The sequence below is a fragment of the Hemicordylus capensis genome, chromosome 7, assembly GCF_027244095.1.
Source record: "Hemicordylus capensis ecotype Gifberg chromosome 7, rHemCap1.1.pri, whole genome shotgun sequence".
NCBI classification, from domain to species: domain Eukaryota; kingdom Metazoa; phylum Chordata; class Lepidosauria; order Squamata; family Cordylidae; genus Hemicordylus; species Hemicordylus capensis.
In genome coordinates, this window is record NC_069663.1 from 14,346,328 (window position 1) to 14,369,831 (window position 23,504).

Here is a 23,504-nt window from a genome sequence, read left to right on the forward strand (position 1 = left end):
GTCAAGGGCAAGAGAGTGTGTGGTGGGGTGGGGGCAATGATCATTGTTTTAAAATCATTTTTAAATTGTTTTAATGCACTTCCTGCTGAGATGAGAGCTTCTCCATCCCTGTTCGCTTTTAGGAAACAACTAAAGACACATCTCTTCAGCCAAGCTTTTTAGTAGTTGGTGTGTTTTTATGGGTATTTTAATTTGATCTTGTATATGTCTTAACTGTTAAATTCCTGGTTTGTTTTATGCTGTAAATCGCCTAGAGACTTCAATAGTGGGTGGAATAAGCAACCTCACATAGTGAAAACTGTAAACTGTTTTAATTGACCAACTACCAGTCCTACTATTACGTCATGATTCCTCCTAGCCAATTAACAACGGCGAATGTTAAAAGAAGTTAAAAAAAAGTTTTAGAAAACTTCTGTTTTTCAAACTCCTGACTTTGCATTAGCCTCACCCCACCCCGCTTTCTTTCACATGCCCTAGCCCTATTTCACCTTCCAAAGGAGCTTCTGACATCACAGCGATCCCGTCTTCCCCCGGCCCATTGCAGCCGCTAACTTGGGAGAACGCGGTCCCTTAGGAAATGATAGGCGGGGCTGGCAACCAGTGACCGCTGTGAGTGGGGGCGTGGCCGGCTCGCTGGAGTGACGTAGGAGGAGGCGGGTCTCCAGCTGTTGCAGGTGGAAAGGGCTGCTGGCGCTGCTGGCCGGGGAGAGGGAGCGCGGCGACTTCTTAAAGGGCAAGGAGCCTTAACTCTGCCCAGACCTGCAGGGGTCGTCCTGGCCTGCTTGGTGAAGTAGCCGGCTTAGGTAAGGCCAGATCAGGAAGGGGGGCTTGATGCGGAAGGATTATGGGGTGACCCACCGTTGTGTGCAAGGCAGGAGCCAGCAGGGGACTTTTGCACCCCCCTTTAGAGGAAGGCCATTTAGAAAGCAGCCGGTCTCTGAGGACCTCGCGGGTGATCTTTGGGGAGGAGATCCAGGAGGAGCAAAGGAGGGCCAACTTTCAAGGCATGGCTCCCCAGAGAGGTCCCCGGCTGTTCCTCCTCTCCCGGGTCGGCCTGCAACTAAGGACGGAGGGCGAGGAGAGACTAGGGAGAGCCTGCCGGTGAAACGATTACTTTGCAGAAGGCTGGCAGGCTGGCTGGCGAGTTGTTGTGGGTTCTCTGATCTGCATGTAACGCGCACTTCCTCCCCTGCGCCCCAATCCGGCGGCTCTCCGACTTTCTTTCTGTTTCTCTGAGAGTGGTGGGGGGCGATGTGGGGGGGAGGTCCTCCTCTTTTCCTAGACGCCCCCCGCTAGCTAGAGCTGCCTCTTCTGGAGCGCCCCTAACCTGGTCTCTTCTTCCTGGCGCGCCTCCGATGACTTTGCATCTCTGGGCTTGGTTGGGGTGGTGGTGACGTTTCTGCCATTACTCAGCAGAGACTGAGAAAGAGAGAGGGAGAGATCGGGCGAGCGCCTGCCGCTGGAAAACTTCGTTGCGTAAGACGGCGGCTGCCCAGCCAGGCTGTTGGCCCCTCCCTCCTCTCTCCTTGCCACTCTGTACATGCTCGATGATCTTCGCGAACGATCTTCCGCTTCGCCCAACTTTGAGCAGTGGAGCTGGGAGTACCTGTTTGCTGTCTGAGCTCTCTGTCTCCATGGTCGCCCCCCACCGCCCCTCAATCCTCCAGGCTTCCAGCTCCTGCCCATTTCCTTCATCCTGATTGATTTTGGAAGGCCGGATTAAATTATTAATTTAATAGCAAAAACTGCCTTGTAACGCTGCAGACTCAGCAGATCAGGATCCTTTTTTTTTTTGGGTGCTGAAGGGCTGTTGTGGGCTCTGCTGAAAGACTAGCAGATTCCCAGCATAGACAGAAGTCTGTGCCAGCCAGGGTAGCACTGCGGAATTTCTCTCTCTCTCTCTCCTGGAGAACATCCACCCGCTGGCTTGCGTGCCAGCACCAGCCCAGCTTTGCACATTGCCCTGGAATTCGGGGCTCTGCAACCAAGGCAGAGTACAAAGCAAACTTTCCGTCCCAGGAGACAAACCGCAAGAAGTTCTGTTGTCTTTAGCACTGGTTACGTTTGGATTAGCTTCTGGTAACAGGCAGTACCACCCCTGGCAAGTGGGGAGGCCTGGAAGGGACATTTTGGGAGGACACAGACGGCGGCGGGTACAGTTCTGCTCACAGAGTGGGTGTGTGTGTGTCTGGAATTTGGGATTGGAGGAGCCTGTCTTGCCAAGGAGCCAGCCAGGGCTGGTTGGAGTGTGTGTCAAGGGGCAAATTGAGGGGGGCCCCAGAAGAGGCAAATTACTTATATAAGTGGGTGAGTTGTGTCCCACATATTAGAGGAGAGCTGGTCTTGTGGTAGCAAGCAGGACTTGTCCCCTTTGCTAAGCAGGGTCCACTCTGGTTGCATTTGAATGGGAGACTAGAAGTGTGAGCACGGTGAGATATTCCCCTTAGGGGATGGGACGCAGTGGGGAAGTAACCTGCCTAGAGAGCAGGAGGTTGTTGGTTCGAATCCCCACTGGTATGTTTCCCAGAATATGGGGAAATCCTATATTGGGCAGCAGCGATATAGGAAGGTGCTGAAAGGCATCATCTCAGACTGTGCGAGAGGAGGCAATGGTAACCCCCTCCTGGCTGGACCTGTTGTGTATTCATGAATTGAAACGGAAAATAAGACTGCAATCCTAAGCCTGCTTAATTTAAAGTTATGTATGTACTGCTTTTTTGAACAAAAGGTTATCCAAAATGCTTTAAACTGGGGTGGGTGGGTTATAAGAAAATTGTTCCCTGCCCACAAAGGGCTCGCAGTCTAAAAAGAAACACATGTTAATTCCATCAGAACCAATGTGGATTTGCTTCAGAGAAAATATGTTTAGGTTAGGAGCATAAATTCAAAACATGCCATTATCTTTCGTTCAGAAGTCTGACATGTAGGACAAAATTTGCCAGCCCCTGAAATGCACTTTGCCCCTTTCTGTGCCCTCCCCCACCCCCAATATTTGTTTTTCTGGTGCTGCATGGCTTCTTTTGCACAGCAGAGAGCTGGAAAGTGAACTTGTCCTCATACCAGAGGGTTAGCTGTATTGCAAACACACACACACACACACACACACACACACACACACACACACGCCAGTCTCACAGCTGCTTAAAGACGAATTGATTTGTTTTGCATAAGCTCTCACAGACTACAGCCATCCATCCTTTCCATGATCTGCTTTCCTCCATGCACATTTTCCATGCACATTGGTAGAAGAGATGTACATCGACAGGGGAAAGTGAACTGAGAGGCCATAAAGTGCAAGATGTACAAGTCTGTGGTGTTTCTGTGCAAACCTCAAGGGTATGCAAGGTAACCACCATGACCATTTCTACTTCATATAGCAAAATAGTATACTTTCCATGCTAACAACCCTGTTTCCCCGAAAGTGAGACCTACCCCGAAAGTAAGACGTAGCACTAATTTCTGATGTACCGCTAATTGCCCTAGTGCATTTTTTGGGGCTAAAATTAATATAAGATACTGTCTTATTTTCGGGGAAACACGGAAATTCCAGAACGGTAGCCGTATTAGTCTATTACAGAAGATAACACACAGAGATGCAAAAACGTGGCACTGTAGAGACTCATACTTGTGTCTTTCATACAATAAAAAGTTGGAGGTTTTTGTGAGTGTGTGTTTTAACAGTTGCACTTCAGTGCTTAAAATTCTCTAAGGCTATTCACACAACCATGAGGGAGGGTGGGAAGACAGGGTCCAACTCACCGCCCTCACCACCCTGACGATCGTGCACATGCTGGGAATGTGGCTTGCACTTCCAGACGATCCGTGCTGCCCCAGAGGCCTGGACAATGCATGGCAGCCTCTGGATGTCCCACAATACACCATGCAGCGAGTGAGGTGCATTGCACGATTCCCCTGTGAGATGGCCGCTCTAGGTACCCATCTAGGCAGCCCAAACATTCACACAACCCCGCTGCCAGGGTTAAGGCTGTGCTTGTTCCCTTAACCCTGGCTTAAGGCCGGGGTTTAAAGTTGGGCTACTCACGAGGGCAGCACTGGGACTGCGCTAAACCCAGTTAGCTGCCTTCGCCTGAGTTTTGCTGCTCATGTGCACATAGCTTCTGTTTTAGTACATGAGCCAGCTTGGATAGTTGGTACCATCTGGGAATAACAGTCAGTGTGGCGTGGGTGGGTGGTGGGGAAGAGTGTGGGTTGGTGAACACCATGGGGATTATAACCACATTTGTTAAATTGATGTAACTGTTGTGTGAACATGGCCTGAGTTCAGTCAGTGGCCTGGTTCACACAGTCATTCAAATCTAGGTTTAATGTGGGTTACACCTCCTAACCGAGCAAAGAAGCACCTTTGAAAGTGTTGATTTCCTTGTGTTTAGCAGGGGGAGAATAACGGGCCCCAGCATAGCACTGCTTCAGCAGCTGTTGCCGGGGTGGAGCCACCATTGCACGGTAGGGTTCAAAGAACTTGGGCCGCCAATGAAAAGGGCCGCCGCTGCTGCCTTCCTTGTGTGTGATGTCATGCGCAAAGGGGGCATGGCCTGATCGCCAGAGGGCCTGACTCAGCCCCACCCCCACTCATTTCCAGCCAGCGTTTGCTGGCTGGATGCATTTATTTCCCTTGCTCTCCCTTGCTGGAGGGAGATAAAGGGGAATAAACGCAGCTAGCCAGCAAACGCTGGCTGGAAATGAATTCGGGGGAGCTCTCAGGGGCTCACTGGAGCCCGGTCTATGACCCTTTACACATGACGTCATGTGCATGAACGTCATGCACTGGACTACCAGCGGGTGGGACACTGGCCACCCTTCTGCTGGCTATGCCACTGGCTGTTGCTGGTGTCTCCATTGTTGTCTCCATTTCTTTTTAGATTGTGAGCCCCTTTGGAACAGGGAGCCATCTTTATTTTTTGTTGTTTTTCTATGTAATCCACTTTGAGAACTTTTGTTGGGAAGCGTTATATAAACACCCATAGAAGTGTGATAGTGTGAACCCACACCAAGGCGGGAATCTCAGATTCATCTCGGCGTGGGCTCACACAATCAACAACAACATCAAATATTTATATACAGCTTTTCAACAAAAGTTTCCAAAGCGGTTTACAGAGAGAAATAATAAATAAATAAGATGGATCCCTGTCCCCAAAGGGCTCACAATCTAAAAAGAAGATAGACACCAGCAACAGTCACTGGAGGTACTGTGCTGGGAGTGGATAGGGCCAGTTACTCTCCCCCTGCTAAATAAAGAGAATCACCATGTTAAAGAGGTGCCTCTTTGCCCAGTCAGCAGGAGTCATGCCGATGTGGGTAACCCACATTACACTTCAGTTCAAATGATTGTGTGAACTGGGCCACTCTGGTGTCTTCAAGGTTCTGAGCCGGCTCTAGGCTCACAAGGGCCTGTACAAAAAATTGATGCTCTTCTCCCTGCCTGCAGGTGAAAAAAAAAAAGCAAGTATTATTGGTTTTGACCCCAAAGGCAACCCTATAGGGTACCCTGTTTATGCCTCCCGAAGCATGGCACCCTGTCTGTTTAGAGGTTCCACACCCCTAAAGCTGGACCTGTGCACATGTGAGCTAGCAAAGGTGGTGCAGGAAAGGAATATTGGGGAAGGTATGAAATGCCTACGGATATTATTTGCTGTAAAGTTGTCCTCCCTCCCTCCCCCACCTTTCTTGTCACTTTCTTGTTTTGTAAGTGGTGGGGGAAGTTAAAAGGAATGAGTCACATAATGTTGCCTTCAGTGAGGTTTGTTGCCTCAGGTGGGAATTCTGGGAAATGCTTCTAGGGCTCAGTGGTTTCCTTGAGAAATTCCCAGAGTCCATCCCAAATAATCACTCCCGGGTGTGGCAAGGCAAGCCAGTTTCTGTGGTCTACTGTATGTGAGACATAACAATCCTGTTAGTAATATTATCCTTGTTTCTTGTGCCTACTTTTTTTTAAAAAAAGGCCTCTGTTTAGTGTGCAAAAATAAATCAACAACATTCTGCCGCTTGATAAACCAAATCCTCCCCAAACTCCTGCAGCTTGCCACAAGCACAAACTTGAAAAAGGAATAGAAACGGGGAAGTTTATTAAAACATGAAAAAATGTGTAATTAAACGACAGTCTTGAACACTCCGGCCAGGAAAGATAGAAGAGCAGATACACATTTTGTCTTATCTTTCAAATGTATATTAATTTGTTAGCAGTCACATAGACATAGCGGCTTATAAAGTGGTTTAATTCAGTTTCTAAATGGTGCTGCAAAGATTTGAGATTAGATCTTTAATTATATCTTTTCCACAGCTCATGATGGCACACAAGAACCTGTATTACAGATTTAAACCCCGTTCAAATAAAGAGACACTATCAATATTTCAATCTACATTTTAAGAAATCCATTCATTTCAGAATTATAATAGCCTTTAATAAACTTGTCTCCAGTTAAAGTAAAGCGGCTACCAAGCAGCAGCTGGTTCAGAATGAAAATGATCAGGCACTGCACTTTCAGCTGCATGAGTCATGCTTTATTTTCCTCTTTTTAAAATCCCATGTTGAGGCTGTTCTCATGCACAGCCTAACCCAGGTTAGGGACACACAACTTGGGTTAGGCTGCATGTGAGAACTGCTGGGATTGGGCCTGATCCGGGTGGGCCAGTGCCACCTAGCCTGACTTCTTAGCCTGGCTGCTAGCCAAGGTTTGATTTATTTATCTATTTATTTTATCATATTTCTCTGCCGCCCCAAACTTTTGTCTCTAGGAAGTCGACAATTTTTAAAATTTTTTTTAGGGAGCAAGCACTCCCTAAACCTGGGCTACCAGATCATGTGTTCATTGGGCTATATTTAGCCTCAGTGGACTAGGCGCCCGTCTCTTGGGGGAATCCCTCAATGCATTGCGCATGTTGCGTGGTGCATGGTGGGATCTCTGGAGGCCGGGACGTGTCATCTTGGTGTGCGGGGCGCTGTGCTACAGGCACACAGTGTGGATCATCTGGGAGTGCGTTCCGCGCTCCCAGCAATACGGGATCAGTCATCTTGGGGGAGGTGAGTTTCAGAAGCCTTCCCTGCCACACTGCCCACCCCATGTGTGAACGTCCTCCAAATGTGCATTATGATATTTTTCATAATTCATTTTTAATCCCATCGTATGTGTATTATGAAAACCTTACCAAAAAATCAAATACAAACATTTAAAAAAGTTAATACATTTTCCTAAAATCCAATAGTTTTTTATTTTGTAGAGTTGTATGGCAGGTTGGTGTCTGAACCAGAGAGGTAAAAAAAAATACTGATGAATCTGAACTGGAGCAACATTTTGAATGGTTTGACTTCTCCTGTGAATTGTTCAATGCATTTGTGCAGCTGTAGAGTTCTTAGTTGAGGTGCATCTGCATTGCCACTGACTTCACTGAAATTGGAGTTACTTGGAATACTGCAACAGAAGAGTTGTTGTTGGTTTTTTTATAAGAGTACAATTGTTTTTCTTGGAATTCCATCCTGCCTTCCCTGTTTGCCCCTTAGAAAATATATGGAGACTATAGAAAAGGCTTGCATGTTCATGTTACACAGGGCTGGTTGAGATGACTCCAGAGTGGTGTAATGTTTAGAGTGCTGGACTAGGACCGAGGAGACCCGAGTTCAAATCCCCATTCAGCCATGATACTAGCTGGGTGACTCTGGGCCAGTCACTTCTCTCTCAGCCTAGCCTACTTCACAGGGTTGTTGTGAAAGAGAAACTTAAGTATGTAGTACACCGCTCTGGGCTCCTGGGAGGAAGAGTGGGATATAAATGTAATAATAATAATAATAATAATAATAATAATAATGACTTTGGTTGAAAGCCTGGATCCCTGCGATGTCTCTGAGCCTTCAGAGTGTACATGGCCCTCTTTGTGGCTGTGTGAGCATTGCTTCTGATCTAGGTTAAAATAAACCCAGATTGGCTCTGGCATCCAAACTGATCCATGTCTATTTATTCTAACCTACTTACTTCAAATAAATGGGGATCTGTAACTCCCTTCCAACCTTGTTTAGATCTTGGTTTATTTGATGTAAGAAAGTTAGAATAAACAGAGATTGATTGGTTTGGATGCCATAGATGGTCTCAGTTTATTTTAACCTAGCTCAAGAGACCAGGGGAGCGGGGAGTGCATACTTCCAAGCCTTGGGGAGAGTGGCGTAGCAACGTTGGCTTTCTTTTGGTGGGCTCCTGCCCACCCGCTGCTGGCTCCTGCGGCCCTCGCTTACTGCCTCCTTTGTCATCGGCTTGCCTCCCTTTGCTGGCTGAGAGGTGGTATACTGCTGTCATCACCCTGGTGCCTGTTATTGCTGGGATGGGCTTGTAATGTCCTCACACCACATCATGGCTGGCAATGGGAGGCAAGGCGATGGCTGAGGATGCCGGCAGTGAGCAAGGAGAGCTTGTTGTGGTAGAGAGCATGTATTGTTTTCTTTGCTAAGCAGGGTCCATCCTGGTTTGCACTTGAATGGGAGACTATGTGTGGGAGCACTGGAAGATATTCCCCTTAGGGGATGGGGCCGCTCTGGGAAGAGCATCTAGGTTCCAAGTTCCCTCCCTGGCAGCATCTCCAAGATATGGCTGAGAGAGACTCGGGCCTGCCACCTTGGAGAAGCTGCTACCAGACTGTGTAGACAATACTGAGCTAGATGGAGCAGTGGTCTGACTCGGTAGAAGGCAGCTTCCTGTGTGTCGGCCTGTGTGCAGAGCACATGATTGGTCAATTATGGATTAATGGATCGTGTGTCTGCCGCGGCTGCAAGCAGCTGTGACGGGCACTCTCAGGGAGGGGTGGAGAAGAGAAGAGACCCCAGGAATGCACTGCACACTTGCGCAGGGCTCCAGGGGTCGGGGCGCTGCATGGTGGCGCTTCCCTTCACTCGACCCCTGGGCAAGCCGCAGCTGGGCCCAGGAGCACCGGAGAGAAGCCGCCGCTCGTCTGATCAGGCAATCCACCCATTGATCATTTGCGGGAAGAGCGGATCAAGCCCACTCTCCCCACAGAACCCCTTTTGGAGCCTTATAGTCTGCCTTCTTAAAATCAAAATTAAGTCCCTCAAGCTCTTTGCATGTGATAATTAGGATGTGGGGTACCAACCCATTCCTCCTTCCTCCCTGTTCTTGGACCCTGCAGGTTTTCTGTCTAGATAGCTTTTCCTGCCAAACTTTCTGTATAAGATAACTACCTCAGAACTGAATAGAAACATTTTCAAAAGACGTTTCAAAACAGCTACCTGGAAATGTCATGCTAAAAAGAAACAAACAGAAGTTCTCATTCTCGTTTTGGAAAAATCTCCAGTGTTTACTCTCTGTTCGAGACAAAATTCACCTGAAAAGGGCAGCTTTTCTAGAGGATTCTCTTGAACTCTCTGGCTTGGATCAGAAAGTGCTTCCTCATCTGCACCTTTGGCACTGCCAGGGTGACATAATCAAACAAGCCATTTGGGAAAGAGTCCAGCCGGACAGAGCAATTGCCTAGTAACTGAGGGGTTGCCGAATGCCAATGCACAAGTAGTGACGTGACTTTCTTCCTTGTATTTGCTTCTACATTTCTACCCCACATTTCCTCCAAAGAGCCCAAAGCAGTGTCTATGTTTATCCCAACAACCACCCTGTGAGGTAGGTTAGGCTGAGGGATGAGTGATTGGCCCAGAGTCATCAAGTGAGTTACATGAGAACATAGGAAGCTGCCTTCTACCAAGGCAGACCGCTGGTCCATCTAGCTCAGGATTGTCTACACAGACTGGCAGCGGCTTCTCCAAGGTTACAGGCAGGAGTCTCTCTCAGCCCTATCTTGGAGATGCTGCCAGGGAGGGAACTTGGAACCTTCTGCTCTTCCCAGAGCAGCCCCATCCCCTAAGGGGAATATCTTACAGTGCTCACATATGAGGTTTCCCATTCAAATGCAAACCAAGGCAGACCCGGCTTAGCAAAGGGGGCAATTCATGTTCGCTACCACAAGACCAGCCGAATGGGGATTTGAACTTGATTGAACAGTAAAATAGAAAAATGAATGTTTTTGTAATTGCTATGTAGTTACTGATTTCTGCCAATGGGATAATTCTGTTTTGTGCTCTTGGTTATTACGTTTGACGGTAATGGTGTGGTAGGTGCCACAAATGCTCATTATAGCATGATAGACGAAAATGCTCATTCTAGTTCAGGGGTAGGCAACCTTTGGCCCTCCAGCTGTTGTTGAACTACAACTCCCATCATTCCCAGTCACAATGTACTGGAGGGCCAGAAGCCCTGTTCTATCTTGACAGACATGACACATTATGGTCATATAACCATTAACAATAACAAGATCAGAGCAGCATTCCCCGTAACACAGATTCCCAGATGTCATTGACTACAACTCCCATTGACTACAACTCCCTAGCTGCAGTGGTCTTTGGCTGGGAATGATGGGAGTTGTAGTCAAAAACATCTGCGGGTCCCTGTTACAGGGGCCATTGGATCAGAGGTAACAGAACATTTCCTAGCTGCTGGCATCTGACACCTTAAGCCAGGGATTCCCAACCTGTGGTCTTCCAGATGTTGCTGAACTACAACTCCCATCACTCCCAACAGCAGTTTATTGTGTCTGGGGATTATGGGGTTTGTAGTTCAGCAATATCTGGAAGACCACAGGTTGGGAATTCCTGCCTTAAGCCATGGGGTGGGCAGATATCAGGTTTGCAGGTTCCATTTTTCCTTTTACTTGAATCCCAAGGTCTACCAGTCCAGCCAGGTACAAAACAGAGGCTAAAGCTGGTAGACATACATTTAGAAGCAAGGGAAAGGGTGCAGTTAACCCCAATGAAGATGGGTGGGGAAGACTGGTGCCTGTTCCTTTTGTGGGCATGAGTTTCATGACCTGTTAGGGTTGCCAATATTTCATTGCCAGAATGAGGGACACGAGTTGAGCGGGGCGGGGCCTGGGGCTGGCTGGCTGTGGGGGCGGGAGGTGTATGCAGTGGTAATCGAGAGCCTGAGTATCAATGGTATATATGTTATTAAATTATATGTATCCATTCCTTAAATTTTTATTATCAGTTTAGTGCTGCTGTGTGTGCACAACTGAGAAAAAGAGAGAGAGAAAGAGGTTGCTTGCTGCTGTGTAAGCTAGCACAGAGGACCAAGCTGCTAATCTGGCCGCCAGCACCAAAATGCAGGACAAATGCTGTCCCTATAGGGACCAACATTTCACCCCTGAAATGAGGGACGTCCTGCATAATGCAGGACAATTGGCAACCCAGCTGCAGTCACAGTAGCTCTGCAGCCTGAAGATGGCCTTCATGACATCTAGCTGCTTGCATGGTTCTGTCTTTAAACTGCACTGTTGGAAAGGAAGAGGTGCTGGAGAAGCAGAAGCTTGGCATAGGAATGACCAGATCCCTTTGGTGTTCTCTTATAGGTTAATAGACCACACTAGAAAAGTGTATCTGGGCCTGCTTCGGTCACATTAATCTGTGGGATTAAGGTGGCCATGAACTGGCTTTGATATAAGCAGAACTGTGGGGAAATATTTTGAATTCCTAAGCAGTAGAATCAGATTTTTAGGTACTGGGTCTGCACAGGGATCAGAGAAAAATGTCGGTTCCTAGAAGTTGGCATCAGAAGAGAGCCAGAGTGATGTAGTGGTTAGAGTGCTGGACTAGGACCGGGGAGACCCGAGTTCAAATCCCCATTCAGCCATGAGACTTGCTGGGTGACTCTGGGCCAATCACTTCTCTCTCAGCCTAACCTGCTTCACAGGGTTGTTGTGAAAGAGAAACTCAAGTATGTAGTATACCGCTCTGGGCTCCTTGGAGGAAGAGCGGGATATAAATGTAATAATAATAATAATAATAATAATAGACAATAAAATTCTGGCATCCCAGGTCCTTGGGAAGGACTCAATGTATGGATAAAACAAACCAGTCAATAACACCTGTCTGACTGTGTAAACAAGAAATAATAATAAATCACATTCTTAGGGATGTGACTAAAAAGGTTCCTGGCATTTTCACACTTGGTAAATGATTACCTTATATTCACTCATTGGCCAACTTCAGATGTAATCAGAACTTGTTTCTAGGGATGTGCAAACTGGTTTGACATTGAACTTCCGGTTTGGCCCCTGGTTCGGTTTGACCCTGGACCAACATCCACCCCCCTACCCCCCGGCTGTTCAGGTGGTTTGTGAGAATTTTTATGTTAAAAAAATTATTTTTAGTACTCCCCCCCCCCCACTCTGGAGGGCTTCTCCACCGCATATCTGCATTGGGCCCCTGCATGGCCAGGTCATATTTTTTTTTTGGCCGTAAAAATGCTTGTGACTCCCCCAACCCAGACGGGGGGGGGGTGTGTTTCAAGGGGGGGGGGCAAAACCGAACTGGCCCAGTCTGGGTCTGGTTCGAACTCGAATCGAACTGTGGCTCACTTCAGACCACAGTTAGGGAACAAACCAGGATCTGAAACCACCATTTGATTCTTCTTCTTCTTCTTCTGGTTAGGAACATAGGAAGCTGCCTTATATCCAGTCAGACCATCGGTCCATCTAGCTCAGTCTTGTCAACACTGACTGGCAGCGTTTCAAGCAGGTTTCAAGCAGGCGTCTCATCTCAATCCCTGAGATGCTGGCAGGGATTGAACCTGGGAGCTTCTCCATGCAAAGCAGATGCTCTTGCTCTGAGCTTCAGCTCCATCCCCTCAGGGGAATATCCTACAGCAGACCACGCTCACATTTAGTCACCCATCCCAATGCAATCCGGGCATGGGTGCAGCCTCCAGGGTTCACAGGCCACACCGCTCCCACGAGCCACTGCCTCAACCACCTCCTCCTCCTCCTCCTCCTCCTCTCTCCACATCTGCCGCACCCCAGTCCCTCTGGTTTTGACGCGACTGTGGGGTAGGAACATAGGAAGCCGCCATATACGGAGTCAGACCCTTTGTCCATCTAGCTTAGTATTGTCTACCCAGACTGGCAGCGGCTTCTCCAAGGTTGCAGGCAGGGTCTCTCCCAGCCGTGTCTCCCATTCAAATGCAGACCAGGGTGGATCCTGCTTAGCAAAGAGGACAATTCATGCTTGCTACCACAAGACCAGCTCTCCTCCCTAGGGCAAAGCTGGACAGGAATTCTGGCTCATAAGAACATAAGAACAGCCCTGCTGGATCAGGCCCAAGGCCCATCTAGTCCAGCATCCTGTTTCGCACAGTGGCCCACCAGATGCTGCTGGAAGCCACAGGCAGGAGTTGAGGGCATGCCCTCTCTCCTGCTGTTACTCCCCTGCAACTGGTACTCAGAGGCATCCTGCCTTTGAGGCTGGAGGTGGCCCACAGCCCTCCGACTAGTAGCCATTGATAGACCTCTCCTCCATGTAGTTATCCAAACCCTTCTTAAAGCCATCCAGGTTGTTGGCTGTCACCACATCTTGTGGCAGAGAATTCCACAAGTGGATTATGCGTTGTGTGAAAAAGTACTTCCGTTCGTTGGTCCTAGATTTCCCGGCAATCAATTTCATGGGATGACCCCTGGTTCTAGTGTTGTGGGAGAGGGAGTAGAATTTCTCTCTATCCACTTTCTCCACACCATGCATGATTTTATAGACCTCTATCATGTCTCCCTGCAGTCGTCTTTTTTCTAAACTAAAAAGCCCCAGGTGTTGTAGTCTTGCCTCATAAGAAATGTTCTCTAGACCCCTGATCATCTTGGTTGCCCTCTTCTGCACCTTTTCCAGTTCTACAATGTCGTTCTTTAGATGTGGTGACCCGAATTGTACGCAGTACTCCAAGTGTGGCCGCACCATAGTTTTGTATAAGGGCATTATAATATTAGCAGTTTTATTTTCAATCCTCTTCCTAATGATCCCTAGCATGGAACTGGCCTTTTTCACAGCTGCCATACATTGAGGTGACACATTCAATGAGCTGTCCCCCACAACCCCAAGATCCCTCTCCTGGTCAGTCACCCACAGCTCAGATCTCATCAGCGTATACTTGAAGTTGGGGTTCTTCGTCCCAATGTGCATCACTTTACACTTGCCAACATTGAACCGCATTTGCCACTTTGTCGCTCACTCCCCCAGTTTGGAGAGATCCTTTTGGAGCTCCTCGCAATCCGTTTTGGATTTCACTACCCGAAAGAGGTTGGTATCATCTGCAAATATGGCCACCTCGCTGCTTACCCCTACTTACCCCTCGCTGCTTACCCCTACTCTACTCCATAGAGTTATGGAGCAAAACGTGCCGTCACTATTCTGCTCAAAAATTATTTTCAAGCCGATTTACATAATATGCAAATTAGGCACCTGGATTTGGAAAGTCAGACTATGGCAATCCTACTTATATTGGAAGCCACCTAATGGTGCAGTGGTGAAGCGACCCGCCTAGAGAGCAGGAGGTTGTTGGTTTGAATCTCCACTGGTGTGTTTGCCAGAATATAGAAAACTCCTATATCAGCAGCAATATAGGAACCTGCTGAAAGGCATAATCTCATACTGCGTGGGGGAAGGCAATGGTAAACCGCACCTCTGTGGTTGCCAGGAGTCGACACCGACTCAATGGCAGACGCTTCCACTGTTCCCTCTAAGGTGTGCTTATGTGCGCGGGCTCACAGGTTTTTAGATGTCCACTCAGTTCATTTTAGATCCTGCTCAGGTTGAATCAGGAAGGCCCCATTCTGAATGCAGGTGTGCGCACACTGCCTTGATACTGCCGCCCAGAATAAAACTCATTCTGTACAGAGATGAAAAAAATTAGAGGGACCACTGGACCCTTCCTTCCTTTCTGACCTATATCAGGCAGCAGCGATCTAGGAAGATGCTGAAAGGCATCACCTCATACTGCGTGGGAGATGGCAATGGTCAACCCCTCCTGTATTCTACCAAAGACAACCCCAGGGCTCTGTGGTTGCCAGCAGTCGACACCGACTCAAGGGCACAACTTTACCTTTACTACAAGCCCAGCTCTCCTCCCTCTCTCTCCCCAGGTGGTGGTGCTGCTGCTCCATTATATGTTAAGTGCCTAGGGGATTGCGGTGGCCAGACAGGAGGCTCAAATGACATCAGGTCAGGGGGAGCATCTGGTCCCCTTTCAGGGAGGTTGTAGATCACTGTGCCCAATATAACCCTTAGGGCAATGAAAGGAATGTGAGTTTCTGGAGGAAGAGCTGGAAGGAGGCAGACAAATTGCCTCACGGGTAAAGAAACAAGGAGTTTTCCTAGACTACCAGTTCTTAAAGCTAGGTCCGCAAACTAGCTTAGGGGGCTTTCTAAATAAAACCATGTGGCTAAACTGGGGGACTTCTTATGGAATCATGGGAGTGTGATCTCCCCCTTCCCCTTTCTGTATTTGCACTTAAGATTATGAGGTTAATCGCCACACACTCATCTCTATAGTTACCCTTCAGTGTGATTGATGTTTCCCTCTGAGTACTACAAGGACAGCACAGAAAAATTAAAGTAATGAGCTATAATAAGGAAGATCTATCAAAGCTAAAAGGGGTGGGGGATCAAAACACCAAGCCAAGAGCGTGTAGATTAATTTAGTCTCTCGTCCAGGGAGTCAAAACATCGTAGTGTTTGTTTGAAGATCAGTCGTGACTGAAGCTGTTCCAGTGCAGTTTTGATAACTGGCTTGGCACATTTCTCTTGAATTGGTTTAGTCCTGGTTTGCATGAGGGGAACTTGGATATGTTTCACGGTGCTGATTTGCAAAGCAGGGTGAAGCAAGTTAAAGAGGTCATTCACACAATCAAAAACTGTGTTCTACCTGGGTTTGGGAGCTGTGTGTCCTCCCAGTTGTGTGGGAGCAAGGTAAGAGTAAAACCTAGGTAGACGTGATTGTGTGGAAGCACGGTAGGAGGAAATGCTACCCAGCTTTTCCTCCTACCTTCCTTGCACACAAGCGAAAATTGGGAGTACACACAGCTCGCAAACCAGGGTAGAACACAGTTTTTGATTGTGTGTTTGATTGCTTTAACTTGCTCCACCCTGCTTTGCAAATCAGCACCGTGAATCATATCCAAATGTGGTACGATTGTGTGAATGACCTCTATGTTTTTAAGAGAGTGCTGCAGCTGGAGGGGCTTTGCTGTGTGAATGTGCTACTCTGCACTGCCCACCCTGTGATCACTTAAGGGTTAAGGTTCTATTTCAGATCAGGAACAAATAGAGGTTTTGTCCAGTTGGTGGCTCCGGTTTGGTTTGACTGTCTGAGTGTGTCATTTGGTAGTCGTGAGTGTGCCTGTAAGAAGGAACATAGTCATTATTTGTTAACTGTTCTTTATGATTGAGCAAAGATGGCAGTGTATAAGAGAACTAAATGTGGAAGAATGGTAGGGCACACTGGCATGCTTTTTAACTTGGAAATATAGAAACAAGTAATAAACATTTTCAAGAGCTACGCACAGAGGCGGCCCTCTCCTGAGACTAGGTGAGGCAGTTGCCTTGGGTGGCAGATTATTGGGGAGCTGGCAGGACAAGATGCCCCCCCCCCACTGCCGCCATCGGAGCAGCTCTTTGGGGCCGATCTGACCCTGGCAAGTTTTGCAAGGAACATAGGGACCTGACATATACTGAGTCAGACCATTGGTCCATCTAGCTCAGCATTGTCTACACAGACTGGCAGCAGCTTCTCCAAGGTTGCGGGCTGGAGTCTCTCTCAGCCCTATCTTGGAGATGATGCCAGGGAGGGAACTTGGACCTTTCTGCATGCAAGCAAGGAGAGCCTCTCCTCACACTCCATACCGAGCTTGCAGTGGGAGATTTGCACCCTTTGGCATACACTTGCTCGGCAGAGCAGCCTATTAGGGAAGGGAAATCAAATGTTGCACAGGAAATTCAGCCTAAGATTGCTACATAAATGTATTGCTGCTGCCAGAGATATGCCATCTTGCATCACAAACTGACACTGTGAGGTAACTCCGTCTGCTTAAATTACTTTCTCTCAGCGCTGGCAGAGAGCCGTGGTTGCGTGGCCGTTGCCAGCTGGCCGAGGGTGAAAAACGGCTGCAGTTTCCTTGTTCCTAATGGGTTTTGGGTGTTTTACATAATCCGAGACTCGCAAAACTGGCTCTCTGGCCTGGAAAGCTCTGTTTGCTATTGTCCACTGTTCAGAGTGAGGCAAACTTCCTGGATTGACTTCCAGCTCCGCTCCCTGGGCAGCATAGGAGGAAGAGGCACGCTTCTCGGCCAGCATGTGTGGGTGGCAGTTGGCCTCATTCTCTCCCTATTTTCGTGCTTTTTTTGTCCGAGGCTCAGAGTAGCTTTGCAAAGCTCTGCCCTGGGCTGCGAGGGCTCCAGTTTGCTCCAGTTTAGTCGTGTTTTGTTCACCCAAGAGAATCCTCAGATGTCAGGTGATACACGCATAGGCCTGGTACATTCCCTGTAATGGGAAACCAGAGGTCCCTTCACCTGAACGTACGAACCGGGGGAAATGAAGTTTGCGGGGAGAAGCGGCCCACGGTTTCCTTCAGCAAATTGAAGTTTTGCTGTCGCGGACTCCATTTCTGCTGTGCCAGCGTTGTATGCGAACACTGGCATGTCAGTTTGGGCCCCACAGAGCAGGAGTTGAGGGAGGAGGAAGCTCCTCCCTCACTCCGGCTGTCTTGCTGGCTGCAGAGAAACTGCTCTCCCCATCGTCCGAACGTGGATGGGAGAGCGGTGGGGGTGGAACCTGCGGTCTATTGGACCGCGGTTCCGCGTTATGTGTGGCCCGGAGCATACAGTGATATATTTAACCTGGAGAAGGAGGGACAAGCCAGTGGACAGGAGGGTGAACTGAAAATGCCACAATAAGAAGAGATGAAGGCAAACATTGCCAGGCACCTCTTCTCAAGCTTCCTCTTGGTTGTGGATGAGGACTTGGGCATGTTATTTATTCGATCAATAAGTTTATTATGGTTTTTGACCAGCATAAGGCAATAAAATGCAGCATATTGAGGTAGTATAAACAGTAAGAAGGCTATACAATTGCTGAGTGGTTTGAACCTATACAGTTTATAAAGACAGTCTTTAAAATTTATTTGGTGTTATTGTTTGTAATAGAAGTTTGATTGTTTTCTCTTCTACATTTGTTTTAATCTCATGCTGGTCGCTGACCAAAATAGAGATTTGATTGATGTTGATGTTCATTACAGTCTTTGGCTGTCATAAGGTGGCTAGAGCACAGAAACTGTAAGCAGCAGCAGTCTATTTTATTTTAAGTTTATTTATTTATTAGATTTATATACTGCCCTTCCAAACCCCTGCTAACTTGGCAAAGAGGCACCTTTTAACGCAGCTTCCTACACGCAGGCAAGAGCAGGCGTGGCTGCCTTAGAGCACTCTTGGCTGCACGTGTGAACAGTCTCTCTAGTCTGTCAACAGCTGGAGGGCCAAGTTTGGATTGATCACTCCAGCATCTCCTAGGTGTAATACCCCCAAGTACGCAGCTTGGGGGTATTGCTGGACCCGACTCTGCTTTGGGAAGCTCAGGTGGAGGCGGTGGCCAGGGGTGCATTTGCACGGCTTCAGCTAGTGTGCCAGCTGCATCCCTTTCTTGAGAAGGCAGATCTGGCCACAGTTACCCATGGCTTAGTCACATCACGGCTGGATTACTGTAACACGCTCTACGTGGGGCTGCCCTTGAAGAATATTCAGAAACTGCAGCTAGTGCAAAATGCGGCAGCTGGGACTTTATCTGGAGCTACCCGCTGGGATCACATCACACCCATTTTGAAAGAGCTGCACTGACTACCAGTTTGTTTCCGGGTCCAATTCAAGGTGCTGGTTTTGACCCTTAATGGTTTGAGCCTGGGATACCTGAGGGATTGCCTGCTCCCAAGGGTTGTTGCCTGTTTGACGAGGTCATCTGAGGGGGCTCTGTGCTGGTTGCCGACAATGAGGGAGGCTCGGCTGTCATGCACATGGGACAGGGCCTTCTCTGTTGCTGCCCCCAGACTCTGGAATGCTCTCCAGGTGGCTATTTGCTCCTCAGTTTCCATCACAGTTTTTAGAAAGCATGTGAACTTATGGCTTTTTACCCAGGCTTTTATATGATTGTCTCTACTGCCTCTTCTTTGCATTTTGTATGGTTATCTTATGCTTGTATTTTAAATATTTTTAGTCAGATCTATGTTTTTATATTTTAGTTTAATATTTTAACTGTGTATTTTTTATAGTCTTGTTTAAATTTTTGTGTGAACCACCTTGGGATTGTTTTAATGAAAGGTGGTATACAAATTTAACAATAAAATAAATAAACAATGACACTTTTTTTCTTTTCGTCCTCTTGCTGCCACAGGCTAACTGGCTCGGAGTGTGTTCTGAGGACTCAAGGCAAAGCCTAACTTAACCGCCGTGTGGAGAATGACAAATGTCGTGGCAGGCGTATATGCAGATGGATTAAAATATACAGTAAGGTAAGGACTGCAGTAACAGGAATGCGGAACCTTCTTCAGTTACTGGGGTTTCATATGGGAGACAAAGTTTTCAGTGGCAGCGTGAAACGAGTGGTCTTCTGCTCTTCCTGATCGTCTCAATAGTGGAATTAAACCTGATGAAATCACGTGTGCTGGTTTGTGTTTGGACTCTTAAAGACATCGTTGCTGGTTCCTCGACTAACTTATGAGATAAATAAATGGTTTAAAGTCTGCATGTGAGGAAAAAATAACGGTTCTAAAGAGAGAAGCACAATGTCTTTGTTTTTTAGATGTGCATGCATGCCTCCTGGTTTGGGACCCCTTGTACCTTGGGGACCACTAGCTCCCAGTTGAATCTACCCAACTGCTTAGGTTGTCTGGGAGGGCTCTGCTCCGCATGCCAACACCTGCTCTGAGGCCCATTTGTTGAGCATGTGGGACGGGGACGGTGGTTGCCTGCAGGCTGTGGAACTTGCTTGCGGTTGGGATCTACATGGCTCCCTTGCTTCCTGCCTTTGGAGGAAACTGAAGACTGTCCCTCTTATCCAGGTTTTTGGACAAGGTCCTGAGCTCGTTTTTTTAGCTACAGGTGTGTTATTTTTAGGGTGTTGGTTTTTTTAAAAAAAGAACTTTTATTATTATTTTAATCTTGCTGTTAACTGCCCTGGAGTCTTAAGATGAAAGGCGGTATAAAAAGCATGTGACACAGCAGGCATCGTCTTCTAGAATCATAGCGTTGGAAGGGATCTTAAAGGTCTTCGTCCAGCCCGAATCAGGATAAATTAATTCTGTGTGTTTGCCAAGTCAAAGGTGCCACATTCGCTTAAAATTTGGCAGCATATTCAGGCAGCGTCTGCATCGGCATATTTTTTGCCAGAAGTAGGAGACCAAAAACCAGTCCACTCTGTGGTTTGGGGTATTCCCAGTCCACTCTGTGCTGATGTGCAGTCCCCACATGTGTCCCACTTGCATGGGAGTTGATTCGCCCCTGGGTGCCTGTGCCAGCATGCTACTCGAAATGCCAGGCTGGGGTCTACCTCCCTGCAAGGGGATCTCCTGATCAGGAAATGCCCTATCCTGCCTGTTCAGCTTGCAGGGACCAATGCTCCTTACAACGTCTGTCCAGACATCTTGAGGATCGTTGCAGGGAAATGGATTCCTTTAAAACCTGGAGTGAGTGCTTGGAGAAGAGAACTACTATTACTACTACTACTACTACTCAAGATATTTATATACCGACCTTCAACCAAAGTTCTCAGCTGGTCTTGTTGTGGCAGATATGAATTGTCCCCTTTGCTAAGCAAGGGGATCTCCTGACTGTATGGGCGGTTTGATGTGGTAGGCTGTGCTATGCCTTGGTTTGCATTTGGATGGGTGACTGTGTGTTAGTGCTGAATGAGATTCCCTTTAAGGGATGGAGCCAAAGCTCACGGGAAGAGCATTAGCATGAAGAAGGTCCTAGGTCAGGGCTGCTCAACTTCGACCCTCCTGCAGATGTTGGCCTACAACTCCCATAATCCACTATGGCCTGGAATTATGGGAGTTGTAGTTCAAAAACAGCTGGGGGGCCTAGGTTGAGCATGCCTGCCCTAGTTTCAATCCCTGGCGTTTCAAGGTAGAGCTAGGAGAGACCCCTGCCTGAAACCTTGGAGAGCTGATGCCAGTCAGTGTAGATGGAAGGGAGCTAGATGGACCAAGGGTCTGACTCAATATGAGGCAGCTTCCTGTGTTCCCAAGGCAGTTTTCAATTTTTAAAAATAGCTTACAATTTCATAGAAATGATGGGAAAGTGGGTTGGGAAAGGAGGGAAGATGAAAACAAGCAAATCCAGGTCTCAAGTTGACACTTTATTTTGGTACCTGACCAGGAACAGAAAAGAAAATCAAAATGCTGTGCATGTCTAATACAGCTTAAAATTAACATAAAAATAAAAATATCCACTAGTTCATAATAACCGACTAAGCTATAGTATCCAAATAATCAGTCATATCCAAGTTAAACATACCTCCTCAGGGTCTCAAGTTTTTCATACTGTTACAAAATGAAGTTCCAAAATGACCAGGTGGAGTTCGGAGAGGGAGAAGCCGATGGCCATTGATCCCAGTCAGGCTGATGTAGGAGGCTGTTCTGTCTTCCTCTGGTACATCCAGGTAGAATTGCCATTGATGGGGGCAGTTCTGGAGGGCAAGAAACCAATATGAAGACGATGAATAGAAACATAAGATCGACACCAGCAACAGCCACTGGAGGGATGCTGTGCTGGGGATGGATAGAGCCAGTTGCTCTCCTCCTGCTAAATAACGAGAATCACCACTTTAAAAAGGTGCCTCTTTGCTTAGTTAGCATGACTTCTATGAAACAAAGCCTAAAAGTGAATCCTAATTGGGGATACCAACCAAGTTGTCAACACTGTGACATATCGTCTTTTTTACTCTGCTGAAACCTGATTTCTTTTTGTTTTTCACTACTGCGCACACCTTGCCCTATAATATATTTTTTCAAAAAATGTGACTCATCAGTGAGATCCAATAGATCTCTCTTTTTTTACCCTCCTTCCTCGTACAAGATTCCCTTCTTGCCACATATCAGAGGAATGGCACACAGGAAGCCCCAGAAAATCCTCTTCTTAGAAGTGATTTGCAATTCATTTCAGTTAGGCTTGTAGATAGTAATTACTTCTGGCCACAGCTGACCTCGGCCGGATTTGAGCAAGAGATCTAGAGGAGGAATGCTGTGGGTGTCCTTAACAACTCCCGGAGCGAGCTCTTCCTCCTGCCAGCTTCAGCGCGAGTGATGCTTGGAGGCGGGTTCTAGAAGCTGGTTCATAGGAACATAGGAAGCTGCCATATACCGAGTCAGACTATTGGTCCATCAAGCTCATTATGGTCTACACTGACTGGCAGTGGCTCTCCAAGGTTTCAGGCAGGAGTCTCTCTCAACGCTTCCTGGAGATGCTGCCAAGCATTGAACCTGGGACCTTCTGCATGTAAGCAGATGCTCTTCCACTGAGCTATGGCCCCATCCCCTAACTGGAGCATCTTACAGCACTTGCATGTAGTCAACTATCCAAATGCGAACCTGGGCAGATCTTACTTAGCAAAGTGGACAGCTGGGGGACCTAGGTTGCATGCCTTTCATGCTACCACAAGACCAGCGCTCCTAATTACTGTTCAGTCAATGAGTGGCTGCATGTAGAGAACATCAGGGATGTTTAGACTGTGAGCCTTTTGGGGACAAGGATCCCTCTTATTTATTTATTATTTCTCTGTGTAAACTGCTTTGGAGACTTTGGCTGAAAAGCGGTATGCCAATAGTTGTTGTTTAGTCACCCCCCCACCCCCACCCCTGAGGTTCACTGAATGTGTGAAGGGGAAATAGGGCAATGCCTGTTCCTAGAGGAGAGCTGGTTTTGTGGTAGCAAGCATAGATGGTTCCCTTTCCTAAGCAGGATCTGCCCTGGTTTGCATTTGGATGGGAGACTACATGTGTGAGCACTGTAAGATATCCGCTTGAGGGAACAGGGCTGCTCTGGGAAGAGCATCGGTGTGCTTGCATGCAGGAGGTTCCAAGTTCCCTCCCTGGCAGCATCTCCAAGAAAGGAGATGAGACTTCTGCCTGCAACCTTGGAGAATCCGCTGCCAGACTGGATGGGCCAACGGTCCGACTTGGTAGAAGGCAGCTTCCTATGTAATGTCTCCATAGCTGCACAGGTGTAGGAGATCTGGGAAGGGACTATATTTTGACAGGTGTAGATATATTGGGACTTTTGATCATGCCTTGGTCGTCTGCAGAAAGCAGTCTGGATGCCGTGATGAAAGTCACGGATGCAGGCTAGCTGAGAACCGGAGTTCGCCTGTGTTTAAGCTTTGCAGACTGCTGGGCCGTCTAGGGATTCCACAACACCAAATGGCCATTTAAAGCATTCCTCGGCTAAAGAACAAATGCATTTTCCGTGTCTGGAAGGAGTCTTGATCTGAAGAGATAATGGAAATGTACATTGATTAGGCAGTGGTGGGATGGAGGGCGAAACATGAGAGAAAGACGAATGGTGACCCGGGCCAGGGCAGTGGCTCTCCGTACAGGAGCCAGGATTCCTGTCCAGCTTTGCTCTGGGGAGGAGAGCT

The 23,504-nt window shown here is 47.7% G+C and overlaps 1 protein-coding gene across 1 annotated transcript in view; it reads left to right on the top strand.

Annotated features, from left to right (window-relative positions):
* The first annotated feature begins 674 nt into the window (after positions 1-674).
* Positions 675-23,504, top strand: part of EPB41 (erythrocyte membrane protein band 4.1) — a 161,672-nt gene continuing 138,842 nt past the window's right edge. The window contains exons 1-2 of the mRNA XM_053266903.1: positions 675-803; positions 19,263-19,380. The gene's annotated coding sequence lies outside the window, so the exon portion shown is untranslated. The remainder of the gene's footprint in view (positions 804-19,262; positions 19,381-23,504) is intronic.